The sequence below is a fragment of the Lethenteron reissneri genome, unplaced genomic scaffold (genome assembly GCF_015708825.2).
Source record: "Lethenteron reissneri isolate LAM-NWPU_2019-01 unplaced genomic scaffold, ASM1570882v1 scaffold_1390, whole genome shotgun sequence".
Classification (NCBI taxonomy): domain Eukaryota; kingdom Metazoa; phylum Chordata; class Hyperoartia; order Petromyzontiformes; family Petromyzontidae; genus Lethenteron; species Lethenteron reissneri.
In genome coordinates, this window is record NW_026891103.1 from 9508 (window position 1) to 28881 (window position 19374).

Consider the following 19374-nt stretch of genomic DNA (forward strand, 5'->3'; position numbering starts at 1 on the left):
GAAACGGCGAAGGAGGTGGCTTCAACCGCACAACACAAACGCAGCAGAGAAACGGCTTCAACTCTACAACAAACACTACCACCCACCATGATCATCATCATCATTATGATGCGGCTGCTAGCTGCTGCCATTATACAGCAGCAGCAGCATCTGGCAGCATCTGGCATCCCACAGTAGCCCTACAGGCGGCTGGGTTGCGAATTTAAATCCTGGTTGTACAAAACAAAAGCAGTGGTGCATTTTGACGGTCAGCAGGTAAAGTCCCCCACTGAGCTGCTGCTGCTACTACCTTCTGATGATGACCACGACGACGATAACTAAAGCAATTTAGCCAAATTATCCTGTTGAAATAGAACTTGCCGATGGTCTAGTGACAACGTGACTGCGTTGTTGCAGGTTAACGCCGCCACCGTGACAACGGCCTGGCGACAACGTAACCGCCATTGCCACGCGATACCAGGCAGGGCGTCTTCCCCGACGACAGCGCTTTACGAGCCCCGGGCGAACCGCGGAGCGCCGTCATCGACGTCAGTGACGTCCACGGTCACCACGGTGACGGCGCTGGGCGAGGCGGCGGCGTCGTCGTCGGCGGCGGCCGCCCACACCGTCAGGTAGTGGTGGCGGCGCTTCTCGTAGTCCAGGGCCTTCGCCACGACGGTTATCACGCCTGGGTACACGCACACCACGGCACACACAGCAACACGTCTCTGCCTGAGTCTACGAGAGACACGGCGGACAGGGGACCTTCCACGACCCGAGGGAGCCGCCGTCTGTGCCCCGTGCTGCGTCTCTCACCGAGCTTCCGGTCGACGTCGAATGCCCCGAGCTTGTTGCCGCTGGCGATTCCGTAGCTCACCGCGCCCCCCCCGCTCAAGACGGCCTCCACGGCAATGACCGCGGTGCCCGGTGCCGCGTCCTCTGGCACGGCGGCGCGGTAGGCCAGCCGCCGGAATGCCGGGGCGGCGGCAACGCCACGGTCGTCGTCGTGGAGGGACACGAAAATCACGGCGGTGGTGGGGGGCGGCATCAGCGAGACTCCTCCACCGCTGCGGGCCTGCACCGTGAGGTTGTAGACGGCACGGCGCTCCAGCAGACGCTTGACGGTGATGATGCCCGAGCGGCCGTCGATGGCAAAGCGGTCGCCGGCAGAGTTCAGCAGAGAGTGAGTGACCCTGCGGTGGGGGCCTAAGAACACACACATCAAGCGCCAGTCTCCACTAAGTGGCAGTGATGTCACCACGGCGCTTGTGCCAAGCAAGCTAGGTGCACGTTGAGGCCACCACGTGAAGTGTCGAACTCCCATCGGCAGGAGGTCACGGGGCAGACCCAGCTGGGTCTGTCTACAGGAAAGCCACCCACACAGATTCCTACTTGAAACCTGATTCCCACCACCACCCATCTCAAAAGAATTCTCTCATCAAAACGCTATACCACAGAGCTCATGGCATTTCTGACCAACACCATCTGGACAGTGAATTAAGACATGTGCATCGGGCCCTCAGGATGAAAGGATACTCTGACCGCACCATCCGCCAAGCTGTTTCTCCCACCATACAGAAACAGCCACATGAAACTCCGATCAAAACCATCACGTTGCCATACATAGCAGGCGTGACCAAAAAGATCTCCAAAATTCTAAACAAACATAAGATCCAAGTCCGATTCAGTACAGTACATAAAATCCGTGATCTAATTTCATTTGTGAAAGATGTCATTCCTGACTTACAATACCCTGGAGTCTACAAACTGAGTTGCATTTGTGGTGATTGCTACATTGGAGAAACGAAACGTCATATCGCTGATCGTGTCCGCGAGCACAAGTCAGATCTGAAACACGGCAAAACTGATTCTTCCGCCATTGCCGATCATTGCTACAACTCGGTGGGCTCTCATGAAATTGTCTTTTCCGAGACCAAGGTGCTCTGCAAACCTCCTGGCTACCATCAAGGGTTTTTACACGAAGCCATCCAATATACAAACACAGACATAATTTCAACCGTGATGATGGGTACAAACTTAGTAATCATTGTAAAGATGTTATTAACCATGTAAAAAATATTTCACTACACATATTTGGACCATCTTATTTGACAGGCACTATTCTTCAGTTACCATATAGTTTCTTCTTCTTTTTTCACACACTGGTTTTCCTACTTTAAGTTTTACCACACATATTTGGCAAATCTAAAATTAATCCCAGCAATGTAGCAAAGTGCTGTTTCATCTACATAACAAAGGCTCAGTCCCATTCACAGCAGCCGCACCTTTACATCAGCCACACCTTAATAACTCTTAGAACCTCCCAGTTCAACCAGTCTACACAACAAAGACTCATTCCTGGCAGCGGTTTCAGCCGCACCACCTCTACATAACAAAAGGCTCAGTCCCATTAACACGCACCTTTACATCAGCCGCACCTTAACAACTCTTGGAACCTCCGAGTTCAACCAGTCTACACAACAAAGACTCATTCCTGGCAGCGGTTTCAGCCGCACCACCTCTACATAATAAAAGGCTCAGTCCCATTTACACGCACCTTTACATCAGCCGCACCTTAACAACTCTTGGAACCTCCGAGTTCAACCAGTCTACACAACAAAGGCTCATTCCTAACAGCGTGCCTCAGCCGCACCGACCCTCACAATAATAATATTCAGGGCCTACCTTGGCTCCTCCCACCCTCAAACCAGTATATATACAAGGACTGTTTTTTTGCAATTTCTCTTACTTGATACAGCTGTCGTGCTGTGACGGTTCCACCTGAAGACGGAAGCTTGTGTTGCCTCCAAAACGATTTTTATTTTATTTTACTTTTATTAATTTTAATTTTAAAAAAATACCTACGTGACTTTACCAAAACAACCTAAGAATATGTACGTCGTCACCGTCGTCGTACCCAGGTCGGAGTCGACGGCGTGCATGCTCGTCACCACCATCCCCACGTTGGCGTCGCTCCAGTGCAGGGCGACGGCACGGGGTGACCCCACGGGGAAGTGCGGGGCCGAGTCGTCCAGGTCCCCCACCCTCACGAGGATCTCCACCCGCAGGAGAGGCCACCCCCGTCGGTGGCGATCACGCCGAGCGCGTGGGCCGGGGAGGCCTCGTGGTCCAGTGGCGCCAGCGTGAAGAGCTTCCCTACGCGTGGCCACGCCGACGAGAGGCGTACACGGGAGGTGGACGTGGGTTCGATCCCAACCCCGACGACTATGCGAGTGTGACGGAGAGAGTGAGTGGGACGAGCGTTACCGCTGACGGGGTCCAAGCGGAAGAGCGTCGCTCCGGCACCATGCAGCGAGTATCTGACGGTTCCGTTAGAGCCGGAATCGGAGTCACGGGCTGAAACGCTCAGCAGGAAGACTTGCTGGGCGATGTCCTCCGGTACAGTGATGTTGTACCACAGCTGGGGTACAGCGGAATTTTTGTGAGCCCAAAGATGTAGGAGAGCCAGTAGTCGAGGCGACACTTATTAACAATAACTATAGCACAGGGTCCCTAACACACCCGCTGCCTGGGGGAGGTATGGCCTCCGGGCTACCGTGGCCTATCGACTGCGACCACGTACACTCGCAGTCCCCTGGCTAGGGGCCCTAGGGGGAGGCTACTTTGACCCGCTGACCCAGCCAAGGTCCTTGGTACCGACCACTTGCCCTCACAGCCCTGGCCCTTACAACGACAGTGGGTCTGGGGGTTCCCAGGGTCCTACTCTAAGCCCAGTCTTCAGTCTTCAACTTGAGAACTGGGGAACCCATTCAGGGGTCCGGCTTTTAGTCACCTCCCAGGGTCTCTCCACCCCTGGCCACGCCTTCCTTCCAGAGTGTTCCAGGGGATCCTAGAATATTCCCGCAGCCCCCCTATTGGGGTCTGCGGAACCCCGGTGGCCCACAAACCACCCCCTACTGGCGTCTGTCCACTCGTGCAGGCAAGTATACTACTATATTTTGCCACTGGTAAAAGAGGTTTCATAGTGTAAATGCTTACCCCGAGCTCTCAATACTCTGATTTTGCACTGTGTTTGAGTTGTACGCCTTCTGGTGTCATCTGGTCCAACACCAATGGGGACTAGGCTCTAAAGAAAGCCGTCTCGGGTGTGGACCAATCAACTTCAAGGACAGTGCATATCATTATCATCATCAGAGTTGCTTCTTTTTGTTTGCATTTTTGACTACTTGTGTTGTGGTTATTGCAAATATGATGCCTTGTATAAAGGTGTCAGTTTTGTACCAGTTTAAAAGGGTAAAAACCTACTACTATAAGTATACCGTGTGTTCATGGTGTTACAGTCGGGTGGTGGTAGTAGTGGTAGTATTAGTAGCAGTGGTAGGTGGTGCAGGATGAGTCTGTGGGTCTGTGCGGCGAGTCGACAGTTACGGGTACCTTGTCACACAGGGGGCGGTTGTCGTTGACATCCAGCACGGTGACGGCCACGACGACCGTCCTCGTGAAGGTGCCGTCAGCGGCCTTCACCAGCATATGGTAGCGCTCCTGCTTCTCCCGGTCAAGCGGCCGCTCCAGACGCAGCCGCCACTTGCCCCCGCTCTTATCGGGACCGAGGGAGAAGTGGCCCAGCGGGTCGCCGCCTGCGGCCAGCGTGGACGGCGTCGAGACGGAAAGCGCGCGACGACGAAAGTCGGTTTGACGCAGAGGCTTCCGCAACCAGCTGTAAATGTAGCGGTGGGTTCTAGATTTGAAGCTTTCGTGACTGCAAGGATTCATATTCTTAGGTTTTTTTTTCGGTACAGTCACCATGTAGGTAAAACATTCAATTAATCAAAGTAAAATAAAATAAAAATCACGACGTTTCGGAGGCAACACAAGCTTCCCTCTTCAGGTGGAACTGTCACAGCCACGACAGCGTGTATCAAGTAAATTATTTTACTTTGATTAATTTTAATGTTTTACCTACGTGACTTTACCGAAAAAAACCTAAGAATATGTAGTGGTGGGTTCACTCCGGCACAACAGGTGTACTTACGCTACACTACAAACTACCTGTCAGGTGGTACGTAAGATTCCGGTTTTGCGGCGTGGCATCCGCGTCATCCGCCTGGATGACGGCCAACGCCAGGCCAGGCACCGCATCTTCCGGCACGCGGACGTCGATCAACGGGGCCGAGAAGCGCGGAGGGTGGTCGTTGTCATCGTTCACGGTGACGATCACCTCGGCGACGGCCGGTGCGCGCTCAGGGCGGGCCGGGTCGAAAGCCTCGACGAGGAGGTGGTGCCGGTCACGGGCCTCGCAGTCCAGCCGGCTCCGCGTGCTCACCCAGCCGCTGTCGGCATCCACCGTGAAGAGTGACTCCGCTCCTCCGGCGTCGCTCTCCAGCGGCTCGACCAAGTTGTACAGCGGCCGGGCACCGCCGTCTCGGTCCGTCGCTGAGGGACGGGTGGGGGGGGGGGGGAGGATGGGGCGGGGTAATGCCGGTGGGCTTTCGCGGAGCGCCACCGGGCACGGAATGCCCAAGCGGTCTCCCCAGCGTCAGGCAGGGTCCCCCACCTGCCCTGCCGTTTCCACGCCTCGTCCCTGCGGCCACTTCCTCCCGCCGTGATATTTTCCCAATAAATTGGTTACCGAAGAGTGGCAGCCCTACCATTTGGAGCTACCTGTGTGACCCATGGACTACTCGCTCAAAAACCCATAGAAACACCACACAGACACACCACACATATACCGCTTGTGTTGACCGAGTGAGCCCAGCGCCGCACACGGCTGCGTTACCTCTCACTTGCACGAGCAGCACCCCGGCCGGTAGGTTCTCCAACACGGTGGCCTCGTAGGTGCTCGACTCAAACGCAGGCATGTTGTCTTCCACGTTCTCCACGCGCACCGTCACCGGGACCTGCGCCGTGACGTCGGCTCCGCCCCGCCGCCACGTGGCCCTCACCTCGAAGCGGTGGCTCCCCGTGGCCTCGCGGTCCAGCGCCCCTCGCCACCACGATCCGCCCGTCGCCGGCGACCACCGCAAACGCGCCGCCGTCCGCCACCGCGCCGCCGCTGCCGGCCACCGCGGCGTACGCGGCGATCTCGTCGCCCGCCAGCGCGGCCGCCACCGCGCCGACCTCGCTCCCCACCGCCGCGTCCTCCGCGACCGTCAGCTCGTAGGCCGCCTCGGCGAAGGCCGGCGCCGCCGAGCCGGCGGGCAGCACAGAGATCGAGGCGGGGACGGCGGCGGAGCGCCCGCCGCCGTCCACCGCCACGACTGAAGAACGACAGCCGTGAGCCCTCCAGGCCGGCGAGGCCGCCGCCCTTGGTGAAGACGCGGCCCGTCAGGGGCTCCACCTCCAGGACGTCCTCGGAGGCGTCCGGGTCCTGCCCCTTCCGGAGCGAGTAGACGACCGCCGCGTTGATCCCCTCGTCGCGGTCCGTGGCGGTGACCCGCAGGACCAGAGTTCTCTTGGCGGCGCTCGACGCAACGCCGCCCGAGTACTCGGCGGCAATGAACCGTGGCGCGTTGTCGTTTTCGTCCGTCACGACCACCTTGACCGTGACGAAGGCCGCCCTGCCTCCACCGTCCCAGGCCTTGACGCAGATGTCCACGGCCCTCTGCAAGGGGTCTTCCCTGTCGAGGGGCGCCCTCGCGAAGATCCGCCCGCTCTCGTCGATGGCGAAGTGGTCGCGGGCGAACCGGTTCGCGATGGAGTACGATACTTGCCCAAAAGCGCCCGCGTCGGCGTCCGTGGCCCGCACCGAGGCCACCGGAGTTCCTGCTTCGGAGTTTTCGGGGATCTTGGCCACGTACTGGGCCCGCCCGAAGGTGGGGTCGTGCCGGTTGGCGGGCCGCTCGTCAACCACTACCATGGCATCGGCGACGAATGCGCCATCTGTGGCGGAGACTCGGAGGTGGTAGCGAGCGGCCGGCTTCTTCTGAGGGCGGGCGGCGACGGAGACGACGCCCGTTTCGGCGTCGATTGCGAAGTTCGCGGGGTCGTCATCACCGGAGACGATGGCGTACCGCAGCCGGTAGGCGTCCGACACGTCAGCATCAAACGCCCTCAGCGCGGCCACGAAGTTCCCGGGCCAAGCTAGACTGCCCACGGACACCTCGTACAACGGCCGCTCGAACAACGGCGCATTGTCGTTCTCGTTCTTGACGGCGACGATCACCATGACATCGGATGCAAGGGGAGGCTCGCCGCCGTCTGTCGCCCTCACTGAGAAACGACGAAGCCGGCTTCGCTCGTAATCCAGGAAACGCCGTGGTCACGACCAGCCCGCTGTCAGGGGTCTACGTAGAATCCCTCGCCGCCCTTCTCCCCGTCGTCCACGATCTCGTAGCGGAGCGCCCGGTCGGAGCCGGCGTCGACGTCGACAGCTCTCGCATGGACGACGGAGGTCCCCGGGGGCGCAGATTCAAACAGCAGTGGCGGCGTAGGTTCCCTGCGCGAAGAACGGCCGGTTGTCGTTGACGTCCCCGACGATGACATCCAGGCTCGCGTCGGCGTGCGAGCCCGTCGCCAGGGAGGCGGCTCGCACCGTGAGGCGGTGGGCGGCCCGCGTCTCGTGGTCCAGCGGGGCCGACGACGCTCACGACGCCCGTGACGAAGTCGACGGAGAACTGGTCGAAGGGGTCGCCGTTGACAATGGAGAAAACGAGAGGCAGGCCCTCCGGGCCGTCGCGCGGACGTGAGCGATCGGCGCGGGCGGCCCGACGTTCCTCGGGCACCCACGCGACGTAGGAGGGGCTCTCGAACGCCGGCGCGTCCGCAGCGAGCACCGTGACCGTGACGTCGACCGCGGACGACAGCCGAGGGGTCCCGCTGTCCGTCGCCACGACGGTCACGACGAAGTCCTTGCCCGACTCGTCCGGGGTGAAGCTCTTCGTCAGCGAGACGTCGCCGCCCGAAGGGCTGATGTGAAAGCCGGCCGTCGTGGTCGTCCCTCAACGAGTACCTCACCCTGGCGTTCTCGCCGACGTCCCGGTCGAGGGCCGCGACGGTGAGCACGGCGCTCCACGGCGCCGCGGTCGCCACGACAACGGCGCGGTACGGCAGGCCGACGAACGCCGGGGCGTTGTCGTTCACATCTTCGACGTGCACCTCGACCGTCGTGTGAGCGACGTCCGGCGCGCGCCCGGGAGCCGCCCCTCACCTCCACCAGCAGCTCGTAGCGGTCGCGCTCCTCACGGTCAAACGCGACGCCGGTCGTCTCCAGGACGCCCGCCCTCCGCCTCATCCGGAACGCGCCGCTCGGGCTGAGCAAGCGGAAAAGCCAGCGGCTCGTCGAGGTCTCCCCCCGTCGCGACGACTGTGGCCACGACGTCGACCGCTGCGGCGTTCTCGAGCACGCGCACAGAGTACTTTGGCGGAACCCGCAGCCTGCCGCCGACCACCCACACGGAGACCTTCACCCGCGCGGCGCTCAAAAACCTCCCGTCGGACACCTCGACCCCGAGCTCGTAGCCGGCGGCGAGGAGGGAGGAGTTCCTCACCGCGACATCCCCGGTGCGCTCGTCGACGGCGAATGCGCCTCCGACGTTTCCCGAGGCGACGCGGTAGGTCAGCGCGGCGCCGACGTCCGGGTCGTGGGCCTCCAGGGTCAGCAGGCGGACGCCGGCGCGGGTCGGCACGTGCAGCGCCGTCTCGTACGCGGCCGTCGAGAACGCCGGGGGGCAGTCGTTGGCGTCCAGCACGGCGACGGTCACCTCGGCCGGCACCTCAGAGGACAGACTCGGGCTGCCGCCGTCCAACGCAGCCACCCGGAAGCGGAACTCGGCCGTCGTCTCGCGGTCGAGGGCGCCGGCGGTCCTGACGGCCCCCGTGTGCGGGTGAACGGAGAAGAACTTCCTGGCTTCGTGCTCCACGATCTGATAGGCGACCGTCGCGCGCCCCTCGCCGTCGTCCGCGTCAGCGGCCCGGACACGAGCGGGGCGCCGTCGGGGTCCGTGACCGCGGTTCCCGCCGGCGCCTCCTCGCCGACGGCGCCGCGGTATCGCGGGCGCTCGAAGACGGGCGCGTTGTCGTTCTCGTCGAGCACGCCGATCGACACTGACGCGTCCGCCGAGAGGCTCGCCGCGTCCGTGGCCCGCACCGTCAGCCGGTACGACGGCGTCCGCTCGCGGTCCAGCGGTCGCTTGGTGGCGATGACCCCGGACGTCGGGTGGATGTCGAAGGTGCCTTGGGAATCGCCCTCCAATATTTCAAAGGTGACCATCGACCAGCCGGAGGTGCCGACCGCGAGCACGACTGCTCCCGGGCGCGGCCCCTTCGGCGATCTCCGCCGAGTAGCCAACTCCGCCGGAGGCGAATTTGGGGCGGGTGCCGTACACGGCGGCGGCGGCGACGACGACGACGCGGACCGTGGTATTGGTGAAGCGGCGCGGGCGCCCCTTGTCCCCCGCCCTCACCACCAGCTCGTAGGCCTCCACCGCAGAGCCATCCAGCTTCCTCGCCACGGAGATGACGCCCCGCGTGCGGTGGACGGTGAAAGATTTCCCCACGTTTCCTGTCAGGGGAATTCGGAGGAATCGGATGAGCGCCAGTTCACGTCATCGAGACCAACGTGAGATGTCGAGGACAAACGACGCAGGGGAAACCGCGGCGTCCGTCTGTGATGCCGCCGCCACCGCCGCGAAGCCACTCGGCGGGCGCCCCATCTACGACCTCACCACCACCAAGCGACGGGGCCGACCCCGCTTCCCCCTCACCGCCCCCCACATAAACACAACCCTCACGCATTTCCCCCCCCATAGAGCTCCGAGGGGAGGTCTCCTGGCCGGCAGGTTTTCACCCTAAAGCCCTCGTAGGGATAATCGTCACGGTTTCCTGCGGCCAGGGAATTGAGCGACCTCCCCCGATGCTGGTTTGCACCGCGGCGCTGTGACCCGGGTTGAGATTGCGTGGTCACGGCGGGGGCTGTCCAACCACCACGGTTGAAACGCACCCCCCACACACACGTATTGACAAACCCCTAACAGTGATCATAGTCGGCCGGTAATAAATCATTAATAACTATATTCTTAGGTTTTTTCGGTAAAGTCACGTAGGTAAAACATTAAAATTAATAAAAGTAAAATAAAATAAAAATCACGACTTTTCGGAGGCAACACAAGCTTCCGTCTTCAGGTGGAACCGTCACAGCCACGATTGCTGTATCAAGTAAATGAGAGATTGCAGGAGCTACCACTCCGTTTATATAATGGTTGGAGAGGGGGGGGGGAAGGACCCCACCTGGAAGACGGAAGCTTGTGTTGCCTCCGAAACGTCGTGATTTTTATTTTATTTTACTTTTATTAATTTTAATGTTTTACTTACGTGACTTTACCGAAAAACCTAAGAATATGAATCCTTGCAGTCACGAAAACTTCAAATCTAGAATTCATTAATAACTATTCAAAACCTCGTGTGGTTTCGACGAGAGTGTGAACGCACACAGTGCTGTGTGTACGTACGCTCACTGCGTGTGAGTGTTTGTGAACTGTCCAGAACGTTTGGGTCATATGCTCTTTGTCAATCTGGAGATTTCCAGATAGTCGCTAACCTTGCCCCCAAGTCTGTTGTTTAATGTTATTTTTTCATGACCTCCAGATGCTTGGCGTGGCTTGTGACGGGTAGCAGGTTGAGTGTTGGTTCTATCTGGAAATGTGCCCCCCGGTGCAGAATCTCCCCCCTGTGGGCGGGCGGGCGGGTGGGAGTGGCAGGCAGCGGCGGTCACCATGTCTGATGCTGTAGCTGACGTCGGTGTTGGGGCCTTCGTCGCGGTCCAGCGCCACGACGCGCACCACGGCGGAGCCCACGGCCGCCGACTCCGCCACGAGGGCCTCGTAGGGGCCGCCGGCGAAGACGGGCGCATGGTCGTTGGAATCGTCGACGCTCACCGTCACCGTGGCGTACGCTCGCCTCACGGGGACCCTGCCGTTCTGCACCTGCGGGTGAGAGAGAGACGGCGGGGCGGAGCGCTCGCCCCCAGACGGGAGGCTCTCGCGGCAGACAACGTCCGCGGTAGAGCGACCTGCTGGTGGCAACGTGACCGGCGCCTCGGTGTCATCCGACCGTGCCACCTCTGCCTGACACGGCCGATCGGCAAGGTTTGGCGTTGCCTGAAACAAAACGCGGCAATTTGGTTACGCGGCTGCTTACATTACTACGCAGCAAACTATCCAGCGCGCTATGGTCCCCACGCAAGAAAGTGGTCGCGGCGTCGTCGTCATCATCACCGTCGATCAGCACAGTCACGTGCACACCCGGCGCGGCGCCTCCCTCCCATGACGGTGAGCACGTGGCTCCGCTTTGCCTCTCGGTCCAGCCTCTCGGCGGCGGTGACCTCGCCGGTGACGTGGTCTACGCGGAACCGACGAAGGCTCTCCACCGCGTCACCGCCGCCCAAGCCGACGAGGAAGAAGGAGAGGCGGGCGGTGACGTCGGCGTCAGTCGCCTCCAGCCGCAGGATCGGGGCGGTGCTGGCAGACGCCTCCTCCTCCTCCGTGGCGGTCGCCTCGTAGAGGTCACGGGAGAAGCGGGGCCGGTGGTCATTCACGTCCTGCACCGTCACCACCACCTAGCGGAGGGGCGCGTGGTGGTGGTGAGTCAAGTGGCGATGCGGGTGGTGGTGGTGGTGGGGTGAGCCAAGTGGCGATGCGGGTGGTGGTGGTGGTGGTGGTGAGCTAAGTGGCGATGCGGGTGGTGGTGGTGGTGGTGAGTCAAGTGGCGATGCGGGTGGTGGTGGTGGTGAGTCAAGTGGCGATGCGGGTGGTGGTGGTGGTGGTGAGCTAAGTGGCGATGCGGGGTGGTGGTGGTGGTGGTGAGTCAAGTGGCGATGCGGGTGGGTGGTGGTGGTGAGTCAAGTGGCGATGCGGGTGGTGGTGGTGGTGAGCCAAGTGGCGATGCAGGTGGTGGTGGTGGTGGTGAGCCAAGTGGCGATGCGGGTGGTGGTGATGGTGGTGGTGAGTCAAGTGTGCGATGCGGGTGGTGGTGGTGGTGGGGGTGAGCCAAGTGGCGATGCGGGTGGTGGTGGTGGTGGTGGTGAGCTAAGTGGCGATGCGTGGTGGTGTGGTGGTGGTGAGTCAAGTGGCGATGCGGTGGTGGTGGTGGTGGTGGTGGTGAGTCACGTGGCGATGCGGGTGGTGGTGGTGGTGGTGAGCTAAGTGGCGATGCGGGTTGGTGTGGTTGGTGGTGGTAGCTAAGTGGCGATGCGGGTGGTGGTGGTGGTGGTGAGTCAAGTGGCGATGCGGGTGGTGGTGGTGGTGGTGTGAGCTAAGGGGCGATGCGGGGTGGTGGTGGTGGTGAGCAAGTGGTGAATGCGGGTTGGTGGTGGTGGTGAGCCAAGTGGCGATGCGGGTGGTGGTGGTGGTGGTGAGCTAAGTGGCGATGCGGGTGGTGGTGGTGAGTGCAAGTGGCGATGCGGGTGGTGGTGGTGGGTGGTGGTGAGCCAAGTGGCGATGCGGGTGGTGTGTGGTGGTGAGCCAAGTGGCGATGCAGGTGGTGGTGGTGGTGGTGAGCCAAGTGGCGATGTGGGTGGGTGGTGGTGGTGGTGGTGAGCCAAGTGGCAATGCGGGTGGTGGTGGTGGTGGTGGTGAGCCAAGTGGCAATGCGGGTGGGTGGTGGTGGTGGTGAGCCAATGGCGATGCGGGTGGTTGGTGGGGGTGAGCCAAGTGGCGATGCGGGTGGTGGTGGTGGGGGGTTGGGGGGGTGGTGGTGGTGAGCCAAGTGGCAATGCGGGTGGTGGTGGTGGGGGTGGTGGTGGGGGTGAGCCAAGTGGCGATGCAGGTGTGGTGGGGGTGAGCCAAGTGGCGATGCGGGTGGTGGTGGTGGTGAGCTAGTGCAATGCGGGTGGTGGTGGTGTAGGAATTGGCGAGAGGTGATCATGCCCCCGGCACGTCTCACGCAGCTACCGCGGCAACCCTCGTGAGGTCACGTCGCCTTGACTGGTCTCCACAGACAGACGCACAGACACGCGCGCGCCCACCCACCAGGGTGGTTGAAGCGTTGGTCCCGTCAGTGAGCGCGACGGTCAGCTGGTAGGAGGAGAACCGCTCGGCGTCCAGCGGCTTGGCCACCTCCACCACGCCGCCGTGCTCCGTCACGTGGAACCTGCGCTCCACGTCGCCGCCTGCCAACACGCGGCGCCCCTAGCGTCGTCATCGTCATCATCGTCATCACCATTAACACACCGTCACGATGTCACCGTTAACCCATCATCATCGTCGTCACCATTAACACACCATCACGATGTCACCTTCTTGGTTCTTTCAGTAAGGTCACGTAGAAGGGAAATAATAAAATAATAAAAATTTACATAATAAAATGATGCCACCGTTAACCCATCATCACGATTCTAGATTTGAAGCGTTCGTGACTGCAAGGATTCATTGATACAGCGGTCGTGCTGTGACGGTTCCTAATGAAGACGGAAGCTTGTGTGCCTCCGAAACGCCGTGATTTTTATTTTACTTTTATTTACTTTTATTAATTTAATTTTTTCACCTACGTCACTTTACCAAAAAAACCTAAGAACGCACCGTCACGATGTCACCGTTAACCCATCGTCACGATGTCACCATTAAACACGTCATGTAGGGGTTGGATGTGCAGTGGCGCCGCGTGACCTGTGATGCTGAAACCAGAGGAGTGTCCCCGTGGTCTGCGTGGACAGGGCGATCACCACGGACCCCACGGCGGCCGTCTCCACCACGGTGACCGCGTGCCGGCTCCGGGCAAAGGTCGCGGGCTTCTTCGGCGGCCGGGGATTGGAGATCCACTCCACTTGGATGGTGGCTGTCGACGACAAGGTTGGCGGTTCTCCCCGGTCCCTGGCTTGGACCTGCGGGGCGGACAACGGCGAGATCGGTGAGTTACGTTTCACGGTGGGGGGCCCTCGTGTCGAGGTCATAGCTGCTCCGCCCTCCGTTGTTGTTGTTGGAGGGCGACTGCCTCCAACTGCCCAGTAGCAGCGTCCTTCACGAGCCTCCTCCACAGAGGCCGATCTTGACACCGCTGGTACCGGTCGTCAGCAAGTCCACTCAGCCCCACGTCCTCCTGTACCACGTCACTCCGTCTCTTCTCTAGCCCCCTCGATCCGGCCGAACAAAAGCTGATTAGGCATGCGGTGTCGTGTCTGAGAGGGAGGAGGCGCGTGTCTGAGGGGGAGGAACAGGAGGAGGGATGGGGACGAGTGTGAGGGAGTGTGCTCAGCACCAGATGGAGTGGAATGTCCCCGCACGGTGAGAGTTGATCTTGCTGTAGACGACTCCGTGCTCATCGGAGTAGTAATCGTTGTGCCACCGCGGACGGTGTACGACACCGCGCCGTTGCCGTCCCGGTCGGCGTCGGCAGCGTAGACCGCGTGCGATGGCCACCCGCCTTGGGCTCCGTTGCCGCCACGGCGTAGACGCGCGTCAGGTTGCGGTGGAAGCGTGGGGCGTTGTCGTTCTCGTCGGAGACGCTCAGCGTCACCGCCACCCTCGCTTCACGCGGGGGCGTGCCGCCGTCCACGATGGACACCTGGCGCCGGTGGGCGGGACACACAAGCACAACAACAACAACCGCCATTCGGCCACTAAGTGGCTGTGACGTCACCACGATGCTCGTGCCAGGCCAAGTGCACGTTGAGGCCACGTGAAGTGTCGAACGCCCGCCGGCACGAGGTCACGAGGCAAACCCAGCAGGTGCCACGGGTCGACTGACTGAGACGACTGGCTGATGCACAACCTGTGCCGCCTACTGTTCCCACTTGCTGTGTTTAGCCACCCGGCGCTCCGCTCGTTGTTGTGAGCGTCGCTCCTCCGCCCTCCGTTGTTGTTGGAGGGCGACTGCCTCCAACTGCCCAGTAGCGTCCTTCACGAGCCTCCTCCACAGAGGCCGATCTTGACTCCGCTGGTACCAGTCACCGGCAAGTCCACTCAGCTCCACATCCTCCTGTACCAAATCACTCCATCTCCAGTCTAGACCGTGCCTGTTTAGCCCCCTCGATCCGGCCAAACAAAAGCTGATTAGGCATGCGGTGGCTGGGCATGCGGGCTACATGACCCAGCAAACGCAGCCTTGCCTGCCAGATGAGCTCACTTTGTGCAGATCTTTCAATGATTTGTGAGCTCCTCACAATCTACCCTAATTAAACCCAGGATGGATCATAGGAAGGTCAGCCTAAATGTTTCTAACCGGCAAAGATGTTCAATTAGGGGAGGGGGTCCACATTTCGCAAGCGTAGAGAAGGGTGGGAATGACTGGCCAAGAAGACCTGAAGCTTCGTGCAGAGCGACAGACCAGGTAGCTTCCACACAGCATTATGCAACCGATGAAAGATAATGCCGCTCCACTGATTCGGAACGAGACCTCTACTGTCAAACTGAAGCCAGTCATGAGCACACTGCCAGGGTATGGGAAACTCTCCACTCTCTCCACAACTGCCCCATCACCGATTGGGAGTTGTGGGGGTGGAGTGTCCAATGGTACAAAAAACCTAGACAGGTGCTTAGTTTTTGGTGGGGCTGATGGTAAGGCCCCACCTCTTAGTGACACACTCCAGTCTCAGCAGTAGCGCCTCCAAGTCCTCCTCTGAGTGAGCAGCAATCACCAGATCATCGGCATACATAACGTGGTTGAGGAATAGGGAGCCATCCCTTGATCGCCCCTGGGCATCGATCAGCCTCCCATTGTATCTGTACCAGATGGAAATTCCCCCCGTTACAGCTATTGAAGGTCTTCTTGGTTCTTTCGTGTAAAGTCACGTAGAAGGGAAGTAACAAAATAATAAAAATAATAAAAATAAAACATAATAAATTATTCTCACGACGTTTCGGCCACAACGCAAGCAGCCGTCCTCAGGTGAAAACCAGGTCCGTCGAGGCGACAGAGTCTGAATGAAACAGCACACGAGCTTGGAGCATATATATAAGCTGGGCGCATTGACAAAGGAATTTGCATATCAAGAGGAATTTAGCATAGTTATGGCAAATGCAGGAATGTGATTAGTACCTGCATATGCATGGGCATTATGCAGGATTAACAGCATCAAAGGGAGCGGCAGTTGGCTGCTGCAGTTGCTGCTGCTGCTGCAGTTGCTGCTGCTGCTGCAGTTTCTGCTGCTGCTGCAGTTGCTGCTGCTGCTTGCTGCAGTTGCTGGCAGCTATTGAAGGCTTCACGAACTACGTGGTTTGAAATAGACGTACACGATGTAGCACAGAAGACATCCCTGTCGCACCCCAATGTGTACAGGCAAAGGCTCTGACTTCCGGCCACGTATTTTTAAACCACCGGGCCTGATCACCATCATGAAGGGTCAGGGACTCCCACCACTACCACCACCACAACTACCACCCCCACCACAACTACACCCCCCACCCCACCACCACAACTACCACCCCCACCACAACTACCACCCCCACCACCACCACAACCACTACCACCACCACAACTACCACCCCCACCATCACCACCACCACAACTACCACCACCACCACCACAACTACCCCCACCACCACCACCACAACTACCACCCCCACCACCACCACAACTACCACCCCCACCACCACCACAACTACCACCCCCACCACCACCACCACAACTACCACCCCCACCACCACCACCACCACAACTACCACCACAACTACCACCACCACAACTACCACCCCCACCACCCCCACCACCCCCACCACAACTACCACCACCACCACCACCACAACTCCCCCCCCACCACCCCCACCCCACCACCACCACCCCCACCACCACCCCCACCACCACCCCCCACCACACCCCCCACCACCACCCACCACCACCACCAGCCCCACTACCCCCACTACCACAACTACCACCCTCACCACCACCACCACCACCACAACTCCCACCACCCCCACCACCACCACCACCCTCACTGTGACACCTCCAGCTCGTGCTCCGCCTGCTTCTCTCTGTCCAGCCGCCTGCTGCTGCTGCTGGTGCGGATGACGCCTGCAACGAGTCGTCCGTTCACCGGAGGTCAACCACAACCATCCCACGCCGCCCGGCACACGCACGCGGTGGGGCGGGGGTCAACGTGGAGACGGGGCGGCGGGCGGGGGGGGGTAGCTTGTCAGTTGACAACTTAAAGACGACAAATATCTACCCCGTGATGTCAGCCTCTGTTGGGTCGCATCGTGTCAAGTGGAAATGCGTCGATAGTGAATGTCGCTGGATTTGCTCACCAACACACACGCCGGTTAGTGCTGCACTAGCGTAATAAACGATAATTGGTTTTTTACCCTTCTATCTGGCAACAAAACTGACACCTTTTTACAAGGAGTCATGTTTGTATAGACCGCAATACCTGCAGTCATAATGCAACAAAAAACATAACTCTGATAATGTATGCACTGTCCTTGAAGTTGATTGGTCCTCACCCGAGACAGCTTTCTTTAGGAACCAATTATCATATTTTTACTGGCAAATGAGGTTCCCATAGTGTAATAAATGACTTTGACGACGACGAACGTTGACTGGCGTCTTTATGTATTTCCGTGTCGGCTGGACAGCTCCCCGCCCCTTCGTGTAATAACCGTTCATTCTTCGCTGCACGGCGAATGTTCACGTTGTTCCACGTACGCCGGCGTTGCGAAGGTCCCGCTCCAAGACTTCCCGATGGTTCCCCCGCGAGCACCCTTGAGCTCCCCCCCTCAACTTTGGCCCAGACAATCCCACTTCACTTGACTGGCTTGTGGCTGATGCAGCGGAGCCTATCGAGCCAGCCGGTTGGAAACCGCCGGTCTACTCTCTTATTGCACCCGTAACGAATTGGCACGTTCTGTAGTGTATGCAAATTTCGATTTAAAGCTTTCGTGACTGCAGGGATTCATCTTCTTGGTTCTTTCGGTAAAGTCACAGCTGCTTGCGTTGTGGCCGAAACGTCGTGAGAATTATTTTATTATGTTTTATTTTTATTATTTTATTACTTCCATTCTACGTGACTTTACCGAAAGAACCAAGAAGATGTATGCAAATTCTTTTGTGAAGGCGCCCTTCCCCCCTCCATCCCAGCTTAAATAGTCGCTCCAAGCCTGGGGTGTGTCATTTAGACTCTGTCTACTCGACAGACCTGCTCTCCACCTGAGGACGGCCGCTTGCGTTGTGGCCAAAACGTCGTGAGAATAATTTTATTATGTTTTATTTTTATTATTTTTTATTATTTTATTATTTCCATTCTACATGACTTTACCGAAAGAACCAAGAAGATGAATCCCTGCAGCCACGAAAGAAGCTTTAAATCGAAATGCAACGTTCTGTAGTGTATAGTAGTAGTAGTGCCGTGCATCATAGTGTAGCCGGAGGGCTCGGGGTTCAGTGTTCAGCTTTAACCAGCGAAGCAAGAAGAGCGGCTAGATAGGCCCTGGGACTCCCCTGGATCGCTGTCCTTCTCAGGAGCGACCAGGGCAAGCCAGCGGCGTGGCCCCCAGAGCCCAGAGCCAATGCTCTTATAAGAGCCGGTCTGGGGACTCAGGGTGCCGTGATCCCAGCTTAACCAGAGCTGGATCAGCTAGCTCCCCTAGCTCCGTAGTGGAGGACCTGGGAGTAGGCTGGCCGGGATAGAGATCGTGTGATCTCCCTGTTAGACGGGTGAAGGGGCCGGTCTGGTGACTCAGGGTGCCGTGATCCCAGCTTGGCCAGAGCTGGATCAGCTAGCCTCCCCTAGCTCTGTAGTGGAGGACATGGGAGTAGGCTGGCCGGGATAGAGACAGTGTGATCTCCCTGTTAGACGGGTGAAGGGGCCGGTCTGGGGACTCAGGGTGCCGTAATCCCAGCTTAACCAGAGCTGGGTCAGCTAGCCTCCCCTAGCCCTGTAGTGGAGGACCTAGGAGTAGGCTAGCTGTGACGTAGAGTGTGTGAATCTCCCTGTTAGACGGGTGAAGGGGCCGGTCTGGTGACTCAGGGTGCCGTAATCCCAGCTTAACCAGGGCTGGGTTAGTAAGCCTCCCCTAGCCCGGTAGTGGAGGACCTGGGAGTAGGCTAGCTGTGACGTAGATTGTGTGATCTCCCTGTTAGACGGATGAAGGGGCCGATACCCCTTCGAGTGTCGTACATCTCGGCCTGTAATCTACACTGTGGTTAATAAATAAGTGTGCCTCCAACTACGTCGTCCAAGTCTCCTGGAACCTACTACAACCATGTAGCGTACACTCTACACGACATTCTCCGCCCCCCCCCCCCCCCCACCTGTTGTGCGGTTTATGGTGAAGAATCCCTGTGGGTCTCCGCTGACGATGTTGAACGCGAGGCCCCTGCTGCGGGCACCCACATTGTCCAGGTCCCAGGCGTCCACTTGCACCACCCGGACGCCCCCATCGGAGTTCTCCGCCACGGAGGCCTGGTACCACGGACGCGACGCCTGCGGGGGGTTGTCGTTCACGTCCTGGGGGGGGGGGGGGGGGAGGTGTAGTGTATATAGACCTTTCGATTTAAAGCTTCTTTCGTGAC

General features: G+C 59.2%; 1 pseudogene; it reads right to left on the minus strand.

The window, feature by feature from the left end:
- Positions 1-457: 457 nt before the first annotated feature.
- LOC133362158 (protocadherin Fat 3-like) lies at positions 458-19309 on the minus strand (annotated as a pseudogene).
- Between the last annotated feature and the right edge of the window lie 65 nt (positions 19310-19374).